This window comes from Ambystoma mexicanum, chromosome 8 (genome assembly GCF_040938575.1).
Source record: "Ambystoma mexicanum isolate Mex_15411 chromosome 8, UKY_AmexF1_1, whole genome shotgun sequence".
NCBI lineage: Eukaryota > Metazoa > Chordata > Amphibia > Caudata > Ambystomatidae > Ambystoma > Ambystoma mexicanum.
Genome location: NC_090929.1, coordinates 473,744,391 through 473,765,512, shown reverse-complemented (window position 1 = coordinate 473,765,512; position 21,122 = coordinate 473,744,391). Strand labels below are relative to the sequence as shown.

General features: G+C 47.5%; 2 protein-coding genes across 2 annotated transcripts in view; one reads left to right on the top strand and one right to left on the bottom strand.

Moving 5' to 3' along the window:
- The window catches only part of SCNN1D (sodium channel epithelial 1 subunit delta), a 280,184-nt gene that overhangs the window by 207,001 nt on the left and 52,061 nt on the right, over positions 1–21,122 (bottom strand). The gene's annotated exons all lie outside the window — the stretch shown is intronic.
- The window catches only part of UBE2J2 (ubiquitin conjugating enzyme E2 J2), a 283,129-nt gene continuing 269,034 nt past the window's right edge, over positions 7,028–21,122 (top strand). Inside the window, exon 1 of the mRNA XM_069610097.1 lies at positions 7,028–7,291. The gene's annotated coding sequence lies outside the window, so the exon portion shown is untranslated. The remainder of the gene's footprint in view (positions 7,292–21,122) is intronic.

The window sequence follows — 21,122 nt, the reverse complement described above, 5'->3', positions numbered from 1 at the left end:
GTCCTCCTGGATGCTAATGTCTCACGCTGCGATGCCAGGTTTATGCTGAATGTAGTGTCGAAGTTTTACACCACTCAGGAGCTGGTTCTACCTGCTTTTTTGGAATCCTCTGGGCCCTGAGGAGGTGGCTTGGTACTCCATTGATGTCCAGAGGGTGGTTCTGGAATACCTCTCTAGCACTCCATATAGTCTTCTTGTGACTTTTGGGCCAGCTTGGGCTTATGGGAAGGATTCTGTTGTTTCCATCAGCCATTGGATCCAGACTCTCATCACCATGGTGTATTTGTTAGCAGGTTTGTTTATCCCGGCACATGTCCAGGGTCATTCCACTAGGAGGATGGCTGCTTCCTGGGCGGACGTCCAAGTGGTTTCTCTGCAGGAGATCTGTAGGGTGCCTACATGGGCTGATCAGAACACTTTTATCAGACACTACAGGCTTAACATGCATAACCCCAGGGATGGTTCTTATGGGGTGGGGGTTTTGTCTGTAGGCATGAGCTGAATTTTTCTGGGACAATAAAGTAGTGTTTGGGTGTTGCAGCAATTCTCTCTTTCTCTGTTTCATTGGGGCCTCTCGCTGTTGTCTATGCTTTGGTATACCTCAGAGGTATTTATTTATTTTTACATTTGTAAAGCTCACTAAGCCCAACGGCATCAAAGCGCTGCTGCATGACCAGTTACTCAGAGAAATTACAGATATTGGGATACGCACAGCGTAATAGCCGTTCAGTAAAAAAATTACTGTAGTTTCAGTGTTCTGACCAGGTAAGGGCCTTTGACCCACATTCAAGAAAACAGTAGTGTTTTTAGAGTTCTTCGGAAGGTCCAGTAGGAGGTAAGTACTGGAACGATGAAGAGAGACGCAGAGGTAATGCTCTTATTACTTACCAGTAATCTTCATTACTCCTAGTCCTACTCTTCCTCGTCACTGTACTGACATGCCTCCTCTCCCTCCCTGTGGGGGGAAGGTCCCATTAACTCCACATCCACTCTTCCTCATCACAGTACTTACTTCATGAGGCCACTGCCTCCGACACAGGACTTTCTTCTATTTCTTTTCTTTTTTTATAACTCCTCCCTTTTACCCTCAGCTTCCAGTTTTAATTTTTCCTGCCTCTGGCAGGTTTTTTATTCCAGGTTGCGGGGCACCGGGGAGCTCGATTTGCTGGCACCCTGAAGGGGCTGAGTGGTGGGGCCTTGGTCCTCCTGATGGTGCGGCCAAGGTAAGGGGCTGCAGTGGGGGGGTCGGGACCCTGTACTTGCCCAGATTTCAGTGCTGACCTGTATGAGGTTTCCTGCTGCGTTGTCGTGTGCCTGGAGCAGTCTGTTGTGAGTATGCATTGGCTTCCGGAGCAGGTTGGTGTTATGATGTAATCTTGACACCTCCCGCGAACCATGCTGTGTTCAAGAACGGTGTCAGGATTACATCATGTGGCATGTAGTCAAATGAAGAGACTATACATTTGGAGTATAGTCCATTTATTTAAGAGAGCCCCCAGGTGGGTGCACTCCCCCTAATGGCAACCTCTAAACTCCTGACACCCTTCTCGAACCATGCTGTTTTTTCGAGAACGGAGTCAGGATTACATCATAACAGTTGGCCCGCCTCTGGGGGTTTTGTAAGTGATTTGTGAAGCACTGCAGAGGCGGCCCGTTGCCATGGAGAATAATGCTGTTTTACCCTGACTGGTGGTTTTCTCCTGGGCCTAGTATTAAGAGTGCACGGCTCAGGGGTGTTTTCTGGTGTTCCAGTTTTGTGGCATTTGTACTTCTGGATACTCCATGGCTCAGGCACCTTGCGCTTTCCTCTTCCTCGTCTTCCACTTCCTCTGTGCATCACAAAAGAAAGAGGAAGAAGTTGAGGTGATTTTCTTGTCCAGGAGGGACATTAAAAAGTTGCTCCTTCATGGTCGTGGACACACGCATGGGTGCAGGCGCCGGCCTTTGTCATCTTCATCATCCTCCTCTTCTGGGACGGAGGCCTCCTCAACCACTCCCCGTTCCTCGTCAGCTGATGTGGAAGGGAAGTATCTGGACAGAGAAGAGGTGGAGGAAGTGCTTACTCAAGTTTGGGACTGTATGGGGTTTTCAGAGCCCTTGGTGCAGGAGGATGGGACTGACCCCTCGATTAGACGGTATAAACATACCCCGAGGATGGGATTGTTGTTGGTCTCTGACATCCATGCTAAAATCCTTTGTGAATGGCGTGACCCGGAGAAGATTGCCATGCCCTGCTTTATGGCCAAATTGTATCCATTGAAGGGGAGTGAGAAGTTGCTTTCAGACACTGTCAGTGTTGATGACATCCTCGCTAGTCTGGTGGGTCACTCCTCTATGTCTGCTGAAGAGGCGGCTGTCCGAGACCCGGTGGACTGTAGGGTGAATTCCAGACTGAAGAAGATTCATGCTGGTGTGCATCTGGCCCTCAGGGCAGATGTCTACGGATCCTACACTGCCGAGGCGGTGCTGGGTGGTTTCAGGAAGTTGAGGAATGCTATGAAAGGGGGCTCTGACTGTGCCCCTCTACTGGTAGACATGCAGTGGCAGATTAAACTCTTGCCCGATCTGGCATTTGATGGTGTGCATAGCTTGGCCATGGCTATGGGTGCTGGTGTGTCAGCCCAGAGGCATGTTCATCTGCGAGATTGGAAAATGGTAGGTTCGCAGAAGGTGGCTGCCCTTAAGCTTCCCTTTGACGGTTCCAAACTGTTTGGTGAATTACTTGAAGATAAAGTACATAAAGTGTTTTGTGCAGACAAACATGCTGATAAGTTACAACGGAGGTCTTCCTCGACGTTCAAGAAGTCCTCTTCTGGTGAGGGTGCAAGGACCGGAGAGTCGTTCGCTGGTTCCTCCTCCCGCTCCTTTCAGAGACCCAGAGGGGGCCGTGGTCCTCTGCGCTCTTCTCGTCTGCGCCCACCTCAGAAGTCCTGACGGTTTGGGCGGGCGGATGTCTTCAGCAGTTTTTTTTGATATAGGACCAGTGGTGCTCGGATTCTTGTATTATGGACACTGTCCGGAGGGGTTATCATTTGAATTTCCTGTCTACCCCTGTCCAAGGTTGCATGATTCGGACTGCTGTTCCCCGCTCTCTGCCCAGAAGATTGGCTATGTCAACGGCTCTGTCCGAATTATTGCAGGAGGCGGCTATCATGCCGGTTCCTCTTCCGCAGCTGGGTCTGGGATTTTACTCGAAGGTGTTTCTAGTACCCAAACCTTTGGGAACATTTCACCTTATTTTAGAACTCAAGGCTCTGAACTGCTTAGTCCCGAAGGAACGGTTGAAGATGGAGACTTTGCAGAACATTCTCCCTATGTTGCACAGGGGGGACTGGCTGGCATCCCTGGATCTCCAGGATGCATATTACCATGTGTCTCTCCAACCCTGCCAGATGAGGTTCTTTGGTCTGCTGTGGGATCTCAGCATTTTCAGTTCCGAGTGCTCCCGTTTGGGTTGTGGTCAGCCCCCAGGGTGTTCACCAAACTGGTGGCTTCCCTGGTGGCACATCTCCACCTAAGGGGCATTCAGATTTTTCCCTACCTGGATGACTGGTTAGTCAAGGCGGCTCCCTGGCAGATGGTCCTGGCTCATCTCCTGCTGGTTTCCCAGGCATTACGGGACTGAGGGTTTCTGGTAAACTGGCAGAAGACTCAACTGGAGCCCTCTAAGGATCTGGTATTCATTGGGGCTCAGATTTGCACCAGGATGGGGAGGGTTTTTCTGTCCCGGGAAATGGTCCAGTGCCTGCTGTCTGTTCTTGGCAAGGTTCTCAGGCGGCAATGTGCCAAGGCTCGCCTATTCTCATGCTTTGGGGACACATGGCCTCTTGTGTTTTCCTGGTCCCTTGGGCTTCATTTGCGTCCTCTGGTCTCTTATCTGCTGACCCACTGGCTGCCGGCTACTCTTGCTCACAAGGCCCTGATCCCGGTGTTGCATGCTCTGATGGCCTGTTTACTGTGGTGGTTGCAGGTTCCAAATCTCCGGGCAGCGGTGTCCCTGATCCAGCCCCCTGCGACCACTCTTACTACAGACGCCAGTGGGAGGGGTTTGGGTGCCACTTTGGGCATCCTCTCGGCCCAGGGGTTGTGGAATCCGGAGGAGGCTCGTCGCTCGTCCAATTGGAGGGAGTTGTGTGCTATTCTCTGGGCCCTGTTGTCCTTTGGGATGTTTCTGGAAGGCTGGGCAGTGGTGGTCCGGATGGACAATAACACAGCTTTGATCTATCTCAACCTCCAGGGGGGGGGTCTGGCCGCTCGTTGTATTCTCTGGCAGCTCAGATAGCTTCCTGGGGGGAGTCTCACCTATTATCCTTGGTGGCCACTCACATCAGGGGAGTGGACAATGTTCGGGCGGATCAACTCAGCTGCTGATTCCTCTCCTCTTCGGAAATGATTCTGTCGGACAGGGTGTTTGCGGAGATCTGCATCAGATTTGGGCACCCGGTTCTTGATCTATTTGCCTCTCTGGCTTCAGCGAAGGTTCCTCTCTTCTGATCCCGGTTTGCAGCCAAAGGGGCTTGGGGTGGATGTACTGACTGTGGAGTGGCCCCGGGGTCTCCTTTATGCATTCCCTCGTCTCCTGCTTCTTCCATGTTCAGCGCATCAGGGAAAACGGGTCGACATGCTGTTGGTCGCTCCGTTCTGGCCTTCGTCAGAGCTGGATTCCCTCCCTGATGGAACTTCAGTCCCGGGAGCCCTGGTTGATTCCGAGGAGGCCTTGTCCCCTACAGGTGGGGCTGGGGTTTGGGCAGATTCAATGGGCAGTTTGGCTATTGCACGGTCTCGGTTAGTCTCCCAATGTTTTTCGGGTCATGTGGTCGAGTCTGTCCTTAATGCTCGAAGGCCTTCTATTCTGAAGGCATATGAGTGGCACTGGGGCCATTTTCGGGATTGGTGTGGGCGTTCTGGGATCCTCCCTGCGATCCGGTCTGCCTGCTATTCTCCAGTTCCTCCAGGAGGGTTTTGACAAGGACCTAGTGATCTCCACGCTTCGCTTCCAATGGGCCTCCATTACAATCCTCTTGGGGTACTCTGATGGCCACCTGGATGGGGAGGCCTTGGTGGGGAAGTTTCTTCGGGGTCTCCCTGCTTCCCGTCATTGTACCTATAAGGACCTTCCCCCTTGGGATCTCCCTCTAGGCTTAAGGTTCCTTCACGGGAATCCCTTTGAGCCCCTGTCGGATATTGATATCAAGCACCTTACTGAAGACTGCTTTGCTGATTGCTATCACGTCTGCTCGTAGGCTGGGGGAGGTTGCATACATGCCAACCCTCCCGATTTAGGCGGGAGACTCCTGACTTTTCAGTGAAAAATGTAGTTATTTTTCACGTTCTCCCGCTTTTAATCATTCTAGCCCCAATGTATTCCTATGGAGAAAGTTACATCTCCCGATTTCCCTGACAAAATCTCCCTCCCAGGTCCCTCGGAATGTTGGCATGTATGAGGTTGGGGCTTTGTTGTGTCAACCCCCTTTTTTTCAGAGTTTTGCTGGACTGTGTGGTTTTGCGATGTGATCCAAAGTTTCTGCCTAAAGTTGTGTCTCGGTTTCACACTTCTCAGAATCTGGTTCTCCCTGCATTTTGTCAGGATCCGCAGACGCCAGACGAGGTGCCTGGGCATGCCATTGATGTGCAGCGGGCTGTGCAGCGGGCGGTTCTGGAATTTTTGGCTCGGACTGCCCCCTTCCGGCAGTCAGATAGTCTCTTAGTTACTTTTGGCCCCGCTGGTACGGAGTGGACGGCCTCTCTGGTTTCCATTAGCCGATGGATCTATACTGTTGTCTCCATTGCTTATGTGGCTTCTGTGCTGCCTGTGCCTGGGTCGCTCTACCAGGGGTTTGGCTGCTTCGTGGGCGGATGCTCAGTGGATTTCTCTACAGGAGATTTGTAGGGCTGCCACCTGGGCAGATCAGAGCACGTTTGTCAACCAGTATCGCATAGCTCTCAACCATTTGTGTTGCAAAGGCGGGTGAAAACACCCGATTTTATTTTTGGCGGGTGAGAGGCCCATTGAAACGAATGGGCGTGCTGGAGGTTTGGCGGGTGAGGCAGCTGTTTACAAGGCGGGTGACACCCGCCAAAAGCGTGTGAGTTGAGAGCTATGGTATCGGTTGAATATCTCCCACATGGTTCCTTCGGGGTTGGTTTTTTGTCTGTGGGGATTTGATTATTGGAGTCATTAAAGGTGCGCTTTTTGTGGCTGCACTTCTGTCATTGGGACCTCTCCCCGTTGCTGCTATGGTATGCCTCATGAAGCAACTACTGGGGCGAGGAAGAGTGGATGTGGAAGTAATGATCTGATTACTTACTTTTAATCTTCATTACTCCTAGTCTTCCTCTTCCTCATCACAGTACTGACAACCCTCCTCTCCCTCCCTGCGGGGGTGCGGGGGAGGTCCCATGCTCCGGCTTGAATATGTTAAACTGGAAGCTGAGGGTTAAAGGGAGGAGTTATAAATAAGAAAAGAAATAGAAGAAAGTCCTGTGTCGGAGGCAGGGGCCTCATGAAGTAAGTATGGTGACGAGGAAGAGTAAGACTATGAGTGATGATGATTACCAGTAAGCAATCAGAGCGTGCTCCGGCTTGGAAATTGGTAACTGGGGCTTCTGAGTAAGTATGAGGTATTATACCTCCAAGAACAATAAAGCAAAAAGGGGTGCCTGGAGGAGGGGCAGAGCCTCAGAATTAAGTACTGTAACGAGGAAGAGTAAGACTAGAAATATTAAAGATCACCGACAAACACGTCACAATCGAAGGCAAAGGTCGTGTCATTCAATAGAAAAACATAAACGCTAGACCATCGGTGCAACCGACGGTTGTGGGTACAGCGTGTTGGCCATGTTGTGCTTAGGATAGTTCCACCATAGTACACATGAAATTAGGTCGCCTGCTCCCATTGCACATTGATTTGTTCAATTACACTACATCTAGTATGGCCGCACAAGTGGGTGGACAAAGCCACTTCCCCGGTCTAGTGTCGGTCTCAACAGTTCTTGACTTCATCAAGGAGAGCGAACCCGGAAGCGTACTGCCGGAAGTTGGTATAGCTCACCTTTTCTCAGCCCTTCCGCCGGGGCGGCCATATTGGACACTGAGTTTGTTGTGAGGGAAAAGGAAAAGAGGAGGGGGGTGAAGTGCAGGAAGGGAAATAAGCAGTGAACCCCTGCAGAGTGGAGTCTTTTAACGAAGGGCCGAGAGGAAGACCCCCGCCCCTGGAGACATCCTGACAAGGAGGCGGAGCTCCAGCCAGGAGACAGCCAGCCAAGGAGGCGGGGCATCCAGGAGCCCGAGGTACTGTGGATTGAGTCTGTAAGCAGGTATCAGGTGTGCTGAACTGCTGGAAAGGGGTCAGAGTGCACATTCCACATAAGGCCCTCAGGATAGGGGAGAACTCCTCCCCCAACTTTATTTCCGTCACGCTCCAATCCTCGCAGTGCAGCGACGAGATGTGTAGCTCCCTAACCAGATGCTTTTAAAGTATGTGCCCGCTCCCCAACCAACACGACATCCTCTTGCCAATTTAGTGTCCCCTTCATCATGATTTCTTCTACTCTTTTTAAGTCCCCATATTGTCTGTAGACATTCAATTGGATGTATACCTGTGGTCTTATCGTTGTAATCTTATGCTTTGTGACATCCTCAGTCCCACGAGTTGGCCGCTGTTGGTGATGACCCCTTTACGTTGGTACAGTTGCATCTGCTACCATCGTCACTAGCCTACGTGGTGTGCCGGTTCCAAGACCCCTTTGCCGTGACTTTTTGTGAATGTTTGCATCCATGTAATCATCGCGAGTAGTAGAAGAGATAAGTATATATGTTGCATTGCTACACAGTGCAACCTCTTATGAAGATTGCGATATAAGTAATTGGAAAGTGCTGCGTAGGCTAAACGAACGGAGCAACACTGATGCTAATTTCTGCCCCTCTTATCACGTTAATGCAGTGAGTGGGGAACAACCGTCTGCGTCACAACTACCCCGTTTACCAAATGAAGTAAAGATTTCACATTTCGAGGTCATGATACTGGCGGGGTATTCTTTGTTCTGACTGGAGTTTGGTGCTGCTGCCGTGTTTGGGTCTTCACGTGTCAAGTACAAAGTTGTTCTCCACATGGAGTACACCTCCTTTAACACAGGCATTATGGTGGGTATTTCATTGCACATATTTTATTTATTGGGCATTTGTAAGGTGCTTATACATCAAGTCAATTGGGTTTCAAAGTGCGCACAGGGCATCGGGGAGGAGATATTGGATTGAAAGTCAATTATAATAATGAAGAAGAAAGCGAGAGACGGTCCTACTAGGCATTGTGAGCATTCAGAACGTGCAAGTGCAGAGATGTGTAAGTGCAGAGAGAGAGAAATGGGCTGGGGGGGTAAGTGCTAGGAGTGCCACAAAGAGAAGGGAAGTGCTAGGATGTACGTTACAAGCAGCTAAGTGTCTGGCAGAGAACTCTTGGTAGGAGTGTTCAGCTGGCTGAAAATAAGCCCAGGCCTGTGAGAAAGCATAGGCCAGTGGGAGCCCTGTGGCAAGTGCTGGGAGTGGGCAAATGCTGAAGGATATTGATGGGGTCGGAGGCTGGACCTAGAGGGGCACATAAGGGCCCTGATCCCTAATCTCAGCGACTGTGGGGTTTAGCAAGGGATGGAGAGGGGGAAGGAGGAGGTGAAAAGGCAAGTCTTGAGGACCTACCGGAATTTGAGGAGATCTGGTTCAAGAGGGTGGAGGAGGCTGTGTCCAGAGAAGGGAGCCAGCCGAGGAAGGGAGGCCACAGGCTCCCTGTTTAGAGAAGTGCTTGACACGCAGAGTTGGCGCTGTAGGAGCGTAAAGATCTGGAGGGAGAGTATTTGGTTAGAGCCAGTTGTAGATAAGCGTGGTCCCTTGCCCACACAGCCTTATGGATGATGCAGAGGGATTTAAATTTGATCCTTGCAGCAACCAGGAGTCAGTGGAGAGATGCAGTTCCTGGACTTGAGGCCAAGGATAGGTCTCACATACCTGATCTGGATAAGCTGGAACAGACTTATTTTACTTTTTGTACCGTGCCTCATGCCCGTAGGCCTCAGGGCGCACACAAAAGAAGACAAGAGGCACAAACAAGCAAAGAAATCAGATCAGGGTGGAGCAAGGGAGAATAGGTAACACATTAATCAGGGCCCGAGATTGAAAAGGTGAGTCTTAAATCATCAATGAGGGGTATGGAGACAGGAAGAGAGTTCCAAAGAAGTGGGGCTTGGACAGCAACACTTGTCCCACCAAAACAAACAAGTTTGAATCTTGATAGGACTAGTGTGGGTGCTTCGGTGGGTGACCGAAGATTTCTAATGGATGTCTTAGTCTTGGTAAGATCCGATAGGTATACTGTACATGAAAGAGATATGCACTTGTGAGCTAAAGTAAGAACTTGGTGTGAGATTCTTTGGCTCACGGGGAGCCAATGTAAGGTTTTCCTGATTGTGGAGATAGGCGTACAACTAGAGCTAAAAAATTGTGCATACAGCATTATTCTGTGTGACTTGAAGGGCTCGAGTGTTAAGAGCAGCGGTATCGGCCAACGGGCTATTGCAGTAGTCGAGCCTGGAATTGATTAACGCAGTGGACAACAATGCACAATTTTCAGAGGTGGTAAAAGGTTGAATGTATTGTATGCGCTTGTTGGAGAAGCCGCATGCAGACCGGATGAAGGATACCTGAGGCTTCATAGACAATTCATCATCCAGGACTGCTCCTAAGAAGACCGGAATAATGTGATCCGCAATCAAAAAATTAGAGTAGTCCGATGTTAACTTGCACCATATTTTTGGTGACAACAATCTTGAGTTCGGTCTTCTTACTATTTAGGGCTATAGAGTTGCAGCCCATCCAATTCTGGATGGCATTGTAGATGATATTGAGAGGGCTGAGGTCCTGCTTGTAATGCCTGCTGAGCTGAAGAACAACCTGGGTATCAGCGTAGTTGGTATATTGGACTCCCAGGCTGTTCAGCAGGTCAACAAAGGCCAGATGTAAATATTAAAGAGGAGCAGTGACCAGCAGGAACCTTGAGGGACACCGCAGGTTTGTGTACTAGGGGAGGAGTGGTTGTTCCCTACACAAACCCGTACTGTGCGGGGTCCTAAGAAAGAAGCAATCCAATTGGAGGCTGAGGATGAACAGTCTGCAACCTCCACGAGCCTGGTCACCAGTAGAGTATGATCAATAAGATTGAAAGCTGCAGAGAGGTCTAAAAGCATCAGCAATGCAGAATGATCTTTATCTGCCATGCTAGCCAGAGTGGACGTACGGTCAAGCATTGCAGTTTCTGTGCCATGCCGTGCTCGATAGCCAGATTGTTGTGCCTAAGATGTTATATTCCTCCACATGAGCCTGAAGTTGAAAATAAGTCAATCATCTAGAATTTTTAGAATGAAAGGCACGTTGGTTTTAGACCTGTAGTTGTCTGTGATTAGCAGATCCATATTGTTTTTTTTCAGCAATGTTGTTACCCGAGCAGCTTTTAAAGAAGATGGAACAATTCCCTCATCAAAAGACACGTTGATTAACTTAGTAAGCCAGGGAGCAAGTAAATCAAGTGAGTCATTAAAGATGTTTGGTGGGACAATCATCTCCTGGGCATGAAGTAGGTTTAAGGTCCTGAACAACCTTACACCCTTGTTTTTCCGAATAGTGACTGAAGGCAAAAGATGGGATATTATAAGCATTATTGGTGGTTATATTAGATGTGTTTTCCGATGAGACAAAGTCACGAGAATTAAGAGTATTTTTAATATTTTCCTTATGGGCAGTAATTTTGGACATAAAGCCATTATGGACTTCTTGGCACCACTCTGGGTTTTTTTTTTTTATACAATCACTATTGGCGACTGGAGGATCTTGGAATTCAGCTAGGCTTTTGAAAACTTCTCCAACATTAGACTGGGCATTAATTCTTTTATTATTATAGGTAGCTTTAACAGATGTAATCATGGCCTTTACATTTTAACAAAGACTGCTTATAAGCTGAAAGACTGGATGCACGTAGCAAGGAAGAGGGTAGATCGAGGGAAGAGGCTGTTGCAATAGTCAAGCCTAGAGTACCAGCGCTCTAGAGACATTGAGTTTCTGGGGAAAATTGAGGAAAGGAAGGATTCTTTTGAGGAGGTCGAGTTGAAAGTGGGCCTTCTTGGCAAGGTCCTGAATGAGAGGGAGGAGTTCAAGATGACTCCAAGGTTTATCGCTTCAGATAAAGGAGAAGGGGCAGAGCCCATAGAGGGTGGCCAGAGTGAGGGAAGAAAGAGCGAGGAGGAGTTCCAATACATAGGATCTCAGTCTTGCTGGCGTTGAGGCACACCAGGAATGGATTGGAGATAGGTAGTTAGGAATAATGAAGGAAGTAAGGAAGTTTGAAGAAGAGTTGTGTGTCATATGCATAACACTGGAAGTGTGGGGTGAAAGTGGAAATTGGGTGTGCAAGCAGAGCAAGATGGATCTTAACATCCCAGGGGGAAATGTTTGGGCCCTGGCGAACGCCACGGGTAGAGAAAGAGGTGGGAGAGGAGCAAGAGCCCAGGACAACCTTGGAAGGACTCTGCGAGGAAGGAGGTAAGCCAGTTCAGTGCCCGCTCCGGGATACCAAGTGTATCGTGGAGCCATTTTATGGGGATGAGAGATCAAGTAGAATGGGAACAGCTGGCGAGTTAGTCGAGATGCAAGCAGTTCATCAGAGGTGTTAAGGAGAGCAGCTTCCATGCCTCTGGATGCTCGGAATCCAGATTGATGTTCGTGTAGGCAGCCGACAAGCTTGGTGTGCTGGGTCAGTTGGAGGAAGACCATTTTCTCAGTTTCCCAAGGAAGGGAGTGTTTGAGATAGTAGTAGTTAGCCGGACACGAGGGGTCGGTGGAATGTTTTTTCAGGAGGGTGCGCTCAAGAGTGCTTGAAGGAAGAGGGGAAAGATCCGGTAGCAAAGGAGTGATTGCAGAAATCAGCAAGTACAGGGGCAAGAGAGTCGATATTGTCTGGAAGAACAGAGGGGAGACCTGTTTGGAGACCTTCGTAGAGCAGACAACTCTTTTGACCTCATCGGATGTGATAGTAGAGAAGGAGGAGAGGGAGGCAGAGGGCGAGACGGGAGGCCATAAAGGGCAGGGGGAGGGGAAGAGAGAGTGCTAAGGATGTCCTGAGTGTTTGCACTGAAGTGCATTGCAGAGGGCCTAAGAGGAAAGAGGTGAGGTGGAGACTGCAGAATGGTTGGCTAGTTCTTTGCAGATGTTAAAAAGTTCAGCCGTGTTGTTGGATGCTCGAGAGACGCGTGCCCGAATGTGGGCCCTTTTTCTTGGAGCGAATGGAGAGTGGGTATTGCCTTTGGAGAAGGCGACAGGCCAGTTTGTGAGAAGGTGACCCTGAGGTCTGCCACTTCTGTTCCACGTGTTTGTTCCGCACGTATCGTCTTATGACCAAACATACAAACCTCTCTTGGTTCACTGCAATCTGTCTGGCTCTCCCATCTGCTCCTTCTTAACCAGGCTATCCTTATCTGCATTCCAGGTTTAGCCCTCCTTTGGATGTCCCCACTACGTGTGATGTCTTTGGCGTTCTTCTTTGGTTACTGCTGTCAGTTGGAATGCCCTTTAATTAATCCATGTCAATCTGGCCGTTAGCCAGACCTGCCTACATTTGAAAATCAAAAACTCTGAGATTTGTCACGTGCTCCCAGTCAATAATCGACCCAAATTTGCTTACGGCTCCTCCTACCTGCTCTCTGCCCATGTAAAAAAAAAAAAAATCCGAACACTGTATGGGTGATCTCACCCACAAGAACATGGTGTAGGTTAGTGTGCACAATTATATCAGTATTCCCCGTTGCCTCATCACACTCCTAAAATGTCCAACATTTACACCGATAACAGCCAGGATATGAGCAAGTTTACATCCCTACAAAATGCCCCCAAAGGGGCTTCTTGCATTACTCTCCAACAAAACATACCACATATCCTTCCATACATTACAAAATGTATTTATTGTATGTATTGTCTAATAAATATCTGAATCACACGTCCTTCTTGAATTCTTGCTGCACCCCCAAATATTTTTGCAGCCTTATTAAACGTAGTGGGAAGTTCCCACCAGGGCATTCCTGGCACAGGCCCATCTAAGAACTCAGTGTATTTCTTCGGTTGCAGATCATTGCTGCCAGATTTGCCAAACCATTCTAACTGTGCATGTCATCATACAAGGCAATTTGGGATTGCTGTCTTGTGAATCGGCAAACGAATAACAGATACAAAATAATGTACATCTTATGCTTGGAAAAGGAGAAGCTTCTTAGAAATGTTTGGCACGATAAAATATGTAATTCCTCCTTTTAAATACGCAGGTTTCCCTGCGTGCCATAGAGGGCAGCAGTGCGCTCTTGTGGTGATAATTGTTGAAACGATTATCCAAAGTCAGCGCTTCAGAAGTCCGATTCGCTGTTTTAAAGGCAGCCTTTCTGTGAATTTCGTGTCACACCCGTTGTTCAGCGGCCATTTGGCAGTCATCTATTGGTGGCTATCACTCACTACACAGGAATCCCGGAGAGGTCACGCTCTTCCCCAGGAATCCGGAACCTCCGGGCTAATGCTGGAGACTAGGCATGCCTAGCATTGGCCTGAGGATAATACAGGGCCACTTTGGTATATTTCATGTTCACTACTTGTAGAAATGTGTTTCTCTTGAGGGTAGCTGAACACCGTTATTTGTCACCAACTCCTTGTTGCCCCTTTCCATTTGAATACATTTTGTAAGATATCTAAGTACGTGTGGAAATGTTTTGCGCATAGTGTAGCTCTATCCACTTTAAATGAACCAGAACCATAAGATTCCTTGCTTCGACAGGCATGCTTTCCAATGCTACATCTCTGAAATCTATGTTTGGTAGTGGTGCTTGCCGATTTCTTTACCGCATTTCTGGACTGCATAGTTTGTCAGCGTTCACACTGGGCCCCCAGTACATCTTGTACACTCTTCTTTTGGGGGTACTAAAGTGGTGTGGATGACTGCTTATCCATGATCCCTGAGGTATGACCTTCTTTCATGTATAAAGATATTTTCTGTGTCCTTACTGTATGGTTGAAGTGTGAGTGAAATATTTCTTTCAGCATGTCGTCCTAAGTAAATGTATCCTAAAGTCTTCAGTATTAGTCAATTATCATTCGCTAATGTCTAGTGAGAACTGCCCATTTTGAGTCCTGTTTCTTGATTTGTCATCACCAACTTTATGAAGGGCTGTGCGATTATGCTGTTTTTTATGCCATTGGAAAAAAGGCTGCTGCTGCATTTCTGTTTGCAAAATGCATATATATATGTTTGCTTGGCGGTTTCCTACCAGCAACCCAATACCATCTTCCCCCACACCATCTATAACCCTTCCCAATACCCATATATTCGATATAAACAGGAATGCTGCGGCTGGCGTAATGACCTAGAATAGGGTTTGCATCTTAATCCTTGTACTGGACCTTGCTATGGAATTTTCCCTCAATCTGAGATGAATGCCTTTTTCAAATATATTGCAACAAAATGCGTCATCTGTCGGTGCATTGTGCTCTTGTGAGATTGACAGGAATCCTGTCCAGAGTGCCGCACCAGTTGGTCCTTCTACAGACTGGCACTAAACTATATATCTAGTTCTATGCTCAAAAAATGATTACATTGTTGCAAATGTAAAAGCATTCTTTGTAAAGACGTGATCATCTATAGATTTCCCCAAGGAAATTGATGTTTTATCAGCAAAAGGGTTCAGTACATATTATTTATATAGGGACGAGCAAGCCCGTGGGCATCAGTTCGCTCATACAAAGATGCACAAAACCAAACGCAACAATACCTAACAGCAAACCCAGGAATACTTGGGTAGATCAAGACGCCATCAACCTCGGGCAAATAGTGAGTCTGCTTGAAAATTTCCAGGAATGCACAGCCCCTGAGATCCATGTGCAATGTATTCCAAAGCTTAGGAGGAGCGCAATGGAACAGACCCTGGCTAACGGAAGATATTTCTGTCCTAGGCACCAATAGTAGATTATTATTATTTGAACCCCGGGGATCTCCAGCTAGGTAGCCATAAGAGAATTGCCGACAGATGAGCAGGGTTAAAACCAAATAGACATTTGTGGGTCAGAGTCAAAAGCCGCAATGAAATTCTTGCTTCAATTGGTCGCCATTGCAATTCCCTTCTGGCTTCTGGCTTTTGAGACACGTTCTCATCTCCCCCAACCCTTCCACAGTATGAACGGCGCTGTTTTGGATGGCTTGTAAATCTCCCTTACAAAATCCCTGAAGAAGACTGCCGCAATAATCTAGCCTGGTGCCACCGACGGCTCTCACATTAATGGCGCAGTTCTTCTTGGTTACACATGGACACAGTTGACCCAGCAGTTTGATGCAGTAGGCCGATGTAGGCACACATTTGGTTACCTACACCCTCATGTTCATTTCTTGAAAAAAAATAAACACACGTAGTTTTCACCTTTTGGTAATGTAGCTATCTTGCAGCCTCAATAACATTATTATAATTCGTTTCAAGTTTATTCAGCCTGCATACTGTGCATTTCAGTTTTTGCATCGTTTAATGCGCTTCTCAAGCGCGTGGGCCAAAAAGACCCCTGTCGATGACCCTCAAGGAGCAATAATGACCTCAGAGAGGATTAGCAAGAACAGCCATTGGATGAGATGAGGAATGTACATTATTGACAAGAATATGAATCTCGCGGAATGGGCTGCTTAGTATCATCTATGTTAATAACAATATTTAGTCCCAAGTGTTATTAAATTGCATGCAGTTAGCTTTATAAAATGACTAACTTAAGTGACCTTGTACAGTGCTTAATCGTCGTAGTACTACTGTTGGCTCTCAGAAACACGCACTATACCTATGAGTACGATCTGCAAAGGACTGTTAAAAAGAATTATAGGGTGGAATAATTTGGATGTGTGTTTGCCATAATTTGCATTCCTAATTGATATGGTGCAGCACACAGGACTGGACTGAGGACCCTTGTCGGATGAGCTCTAGAAACAATTCTTTTGGTGTGAATTTGTGCTTAAAGGGATGGTCTAGTAAAAATTTTTATTTCAAAAATAGATAGGCCACATAAAAAAAAATATACTAGCATCCTCCGTTTTAAAACTTCCTATGTAAAATTTTGAGCTATTCAAGCTCAAAATTCGAAAAAGCAAGCACAGGGGCGCAGCCATTTTGTGAAATGGAGGCCCTCCTGTGCTGGCTTTTGCTTTTGCGGCACTAATGAAGGAAAAGCCAGCCAGCTGTAGTAAACAAAGTCTAGCGCTGGGTGGCTTTCCCTTCATTAGTGCCGGGACTCGGACCGGAGACCAGAGCAGGAAAGCTGCAGCTGAATCTCAGTAAGTGCTATTTATTTTTTTTACAAAAAATAAGCACTAGCTGCGGTTTTTTTTCTAAGTTTTCCCGGCTGGAGGAGCCCGGAAAACTTAGAAATAAAACCGCAGCTTTAAAAACGTTGTATTTATGTTTGCGGTCGCTTTTGAAGCGACCCCAAACATAAATACAACATTATTGTGTTGGAAAATGCTGCGGTTTTAAAACCGCAGCGTTTTCCAACATAACCGCGTTGTGTCTGCCTGAATCTGCTTTTCCATTTGGGGCTCTCGGGCTCCCGGGAGCCCGAGAGCCCCAAATGGTAAAGCAGATTTTGGCAGACACAACGCGGCATTGCGGAAAACAACTGCGTTGTGTCTGCCTGAATCTGCTTTTCCATTTGGGGCTCTCGGGCTCCCGGGAGCCCGAGAGCCCCAAATGGTAAAGCAGATTCAGGCAGACACAACGCGGCATTGCGGAAAACAACCGCGTTGTGTCTGCCTGAATCTGCTTTCCCATTTGGGGCTCTCGGGCTTAGGGAGCCCGAGAGCCCCAAATGGGAAAGCAGATTTAGGCAGACAACGCAGCATTTAGCATTTCCCATTTGGGGCTCTCGGGCTCCCCACGGGGAGCCCGAGAGCCCCAAATGGGAAATCAGCTGCAGGTAGAAACACTACGCGGCATGTAAACATAACCGCGTGTGTTTCTGCCTGCTGTGGCTTTCACTTTGGGTCTCCGGAGCACCGGAGACCCAAAGTGATAGACACAGCAGGCAGAAACACACGCGGTTGTGTTGGAAAACGCTGTGGTTTTAAAACCGCAGCGTTTTCCAACACAATAACGTAGTATTCATGTTTGCGGTCGCTTCAAAAGCGACCGCAAACATAAATACGTTTTTAAAGCTGCGGTTTCATTTCTAAGTTTTCCGGGCTCCTCCAGCCCGGAAAACTTAGAAAAAAAACCGCAGCTAGTGCTTATTTTTTGTAAAAAAAATAAATAGCACTTACCGAGATTCAGCTGCAGCTTTCCTGCGCTGGTCTCCGGTCCGCGTCCTCCGAGTCCCGGCACTAACGAAGGGAAAGCCACCCAGCGGTAGACTTTGTTTACTACAGCTGGCTGGCTTTTCCTTCATTAGTGCCGCAAAAGCCAGCACAGGAGGGCCTCCATTTCACAAAATGGCTGCGCCCCTGTGCTTGCTTTTTCGAATTTTGAGCTTGAATAGCTCAACATTTTACATAGGAAGTTTTAAAACGGAGGATGCTAGTATATTTTTTTTTTATGTGGCCTATCTATTTTTTAAATAAAAATTTTTACTAGACCATCCCTTTAACCCACATGCATCAATCACACCCAGGGTTAATGCAAAGTTGAGAATTTCTCTGGTTGATAGTAATGCTGTGGCAACCATACAAAAGACATGTGCTGATGTAATTTATCGAATTTCATTATGCACCTAGCAGTTTTTGACTTGCAAAGATTTTTATACTGTGCCAAATCATCACTGTAGTGTTCAGAGCGCCTGGCTTATCTGGAAATTGATGTATTGCATCCTGTATGGGGTATTCAGACCGTAGTCTGGAGTGAAAGGAATAGGAGAAAGTGTTGGGTGTTATGGGCTACAGATGTACCTCAGCTTCCTAATCGAAAAGTTTGGAGGCTTTGGAACAGAATTATCTATAAAAACATTTCAAACAGGCAAACCCTGTACTGATAATTGCAGAACTTTCAGACCTGAAGGCCAGATGTGGCTAGGTCAAGAAAATAGTGTTTGAAAATTGAATGTATTTGAATGCCTGTCAATTCACCTGCTTTAGGCGGGATACACCTGCTATAGAGCTGGTGCACTGTCCTGCCAATGCCCTTGCCTGTCCATAATTAATAGCCAGCAATACAATTCACTCAGCATCTCAATGCTATGCGTATACAAAACACACCTTTTTGTTACTCTCGTAGAGTCAAATATCACTAGCCACTGGTTGGTGGCAAGTGCGCATTTTGTTTCCTGTGTACAAGGATGTTTTGCATGCTCATCACTCATAACTGTGAGATTCTCTGGTGATCAGGATAAGTCACTATTCCTGCCCTTGGTACTCTGCTCATGCTTGTACGGCCAAGGTACATGCCGTGCACTCCTGCCATGCCTGGGGGAGGGAGAGGGTGCTAGCAAGCCGCAAACAACATGTCGGCTTTACTGGGCATCTCCACTCAAGCCCTGGAGACCCTGTCCATTGATCCTCTTTAGAAGCGGGTGTAACAAAAGTGGTTGCGTTGGCAATCTTGGTGAATGGTGCAGCGCGTGGGAATATTCACTTTTGCAGTCTGGTGAGGGAGCCAAGGTGGCCAGAGATTGCTGGACTGAGTAGCCAATTATGGAGAATGACAGAGAATAGGCCATGAGGCCTTCCCTCGAGGAACGTTCCTTGCAAAATGCTACTGTCGCATGACGGTGACCGAGGGCAGGGGCATAGCCACAGAGCACATAATGGCGAGCCGCTGCGTTGGAAGACGCTGTCCCCTCAAAGGGACATATCGTGCTGGCAGCTGTGCTGTGGATGCAGCCTGTGATACGGCACTGATTTGCCTGGTACAGGCTCAGAGTGCCGTCTCCAGCCCTGATGTGCGGACTGAAAAGGGGTTTGGCAGATCTGCCCACTGCAGTTGCAAACAAGATGCATAGATCGATCCTGTGGTCTGGGGTGAGGACCCAACTTGGCGGACTGCATTGGAGGCTGACTGCATCAGGGTCTGCTAGCGGTTTCTTGAGATTTTGGCCCTGTTGAATATTGTCTTATGCAAGTTATGTCACCGGCAGGCACTGCTATGAAACAAACGAAACTGGATGGATGGCCTCTAAGGCTTGTGATGTAGAGGGGCTGCAAGGGGAGGCCGCCAGGGATTAATCCAGTGAATCTATGGAGCAGGCCTGCTCTGGACATACCCCAGAACAGCTGGACTGAGACCCTGTTATACTGAGATGTTTAAGGACCTGAAGAGTACTATAACAATGGATCATAAACTGGATATCCTCATGACTAGGTTAGAAGCTTCACAACACAAGGTGGACAACTCTGTGGAAGGATGGGGGAAGTGGAGCGCAGAATATGACATACGGAAACCAGTGTGGCAACCCATGGGGCGAGTATCCGAACACTCAAGAACGAGCTGGCTGTGGTAAAAGTGAAAAACGAAGATTTAGAATCCTGCTCGCATTCGGATACTTGGAATTCCAGAAATGGCAGTCCACGGCCCTATGGAACTGTTCCCTGAAAAGATCCTTCCTGAGATCCTTGGGGGTCCTGTCTTCCCGCAACATTTCTCAGTGGAGTTGGTAGATCCATGGGTCCCAGTCCAGCACTGAGCCAACCTCCTAGGCAGATCATTTCAAGAATATTCAATTATCGAGATCATGTTTTGAAGGAGGCGAGGGAATTGAAAGAGATTTGGTATGGCAGTGCCCGGATCCAAACATTTCCTGGCTTAAGTCCAGTGGTGCAGGCAGCATGGAAAACCTTCCTTGAGGTCAATATTAATCTGAGGAAAATCCTATTTCAAAACAAAGCACACTTCATTATGGTTCTGGGAGATGCACATGACTTTATTGACCAGAGGATACATAGCGGCTGAACCCACACCCCCCTTAACTTTTTTTGTAAGTTGATTTCACAGACGATTACATCTTGTCCTGGAGCTCCTGGTAGACCCACTGCTTGCGCAGGAACACCGTTATTGGGAAGAGAGTGGGATAGTGTTGGGTTGGGGGTGATACCACTGTTAGTTGGAGAGAACAGTCAGGCTGGTGGTGGTGGAGGTTTAGGTCTGTTTGACTATTTGACCAAATTTTCTTGCTAGTTTTTTTTGTTCAAAATTGCGGGGGCGGGTAGGGGGGAAAGACCCCCCACCTTAAACTATTCTCTTACTCTACCCCACACATATATATAATATTTTATTTTGCCTGAAATTCGACAAAATATATATTTTTTTAAAATGTTGTGCAATCGAAAGGATAAGTTTGACCTGCAATCAAGTATGCGAATACCGTGGTGGATGGGAGGGGTGGTTTTGTATTCTGGTTTGTTTGTTTTTATTGGCAGAGCTTGTTGTGATTTTGGTTGCTGGCTGTGTAGGTGGCAGGGATGTGAGTACTTATTCATGAGGGATGTAAAGGGAGTGCACAGGATGGTATAACTAATGTCTGTATTAAAATGTTAGGGGTCTACATAACGTAGTGAAGATGAGGAAGGTGTTAGCTTATGTAGGGAGACACGGGGTTACACATTTGCTCTTACAGGAAACTTGCCTAACTTTTGAGCAGCATGATCGAATAGCTAGAGACTGTGGGAAGAATAGATGGCATGCTTCATACGCGAATAAGGCCAGAGCAGTAGTAAAGTCTTCATTGTGGTTACTCGTGTCGGTGGCACGAATGGATGGTACATACTTGTCCATGGTACGTTACATGGCCGATCACTGACAAAAGTTAACATTTATGCACCAAATTTGATGATCCTGACTTTTTCACAGCAATATAGCGCATGTGTGTGCCTTATTTAGACAGACATTTTGATAGGGGAGACTTTAACACAGTCCTTAATTTAGAACTGGACAACTCGTCCAGGTCGCAGTGTAGTCTCTCGGAGGCGGCACATAAAGTGGCAGAACTAATGTCCTTCTTTACTTTAAGGGATGCGTGGAAGGAAATGCATTCTGTGATAAGCAACACACATTTTACTCTTCTGTTCACGATAAACTGCCCAGAATATATTATTGGC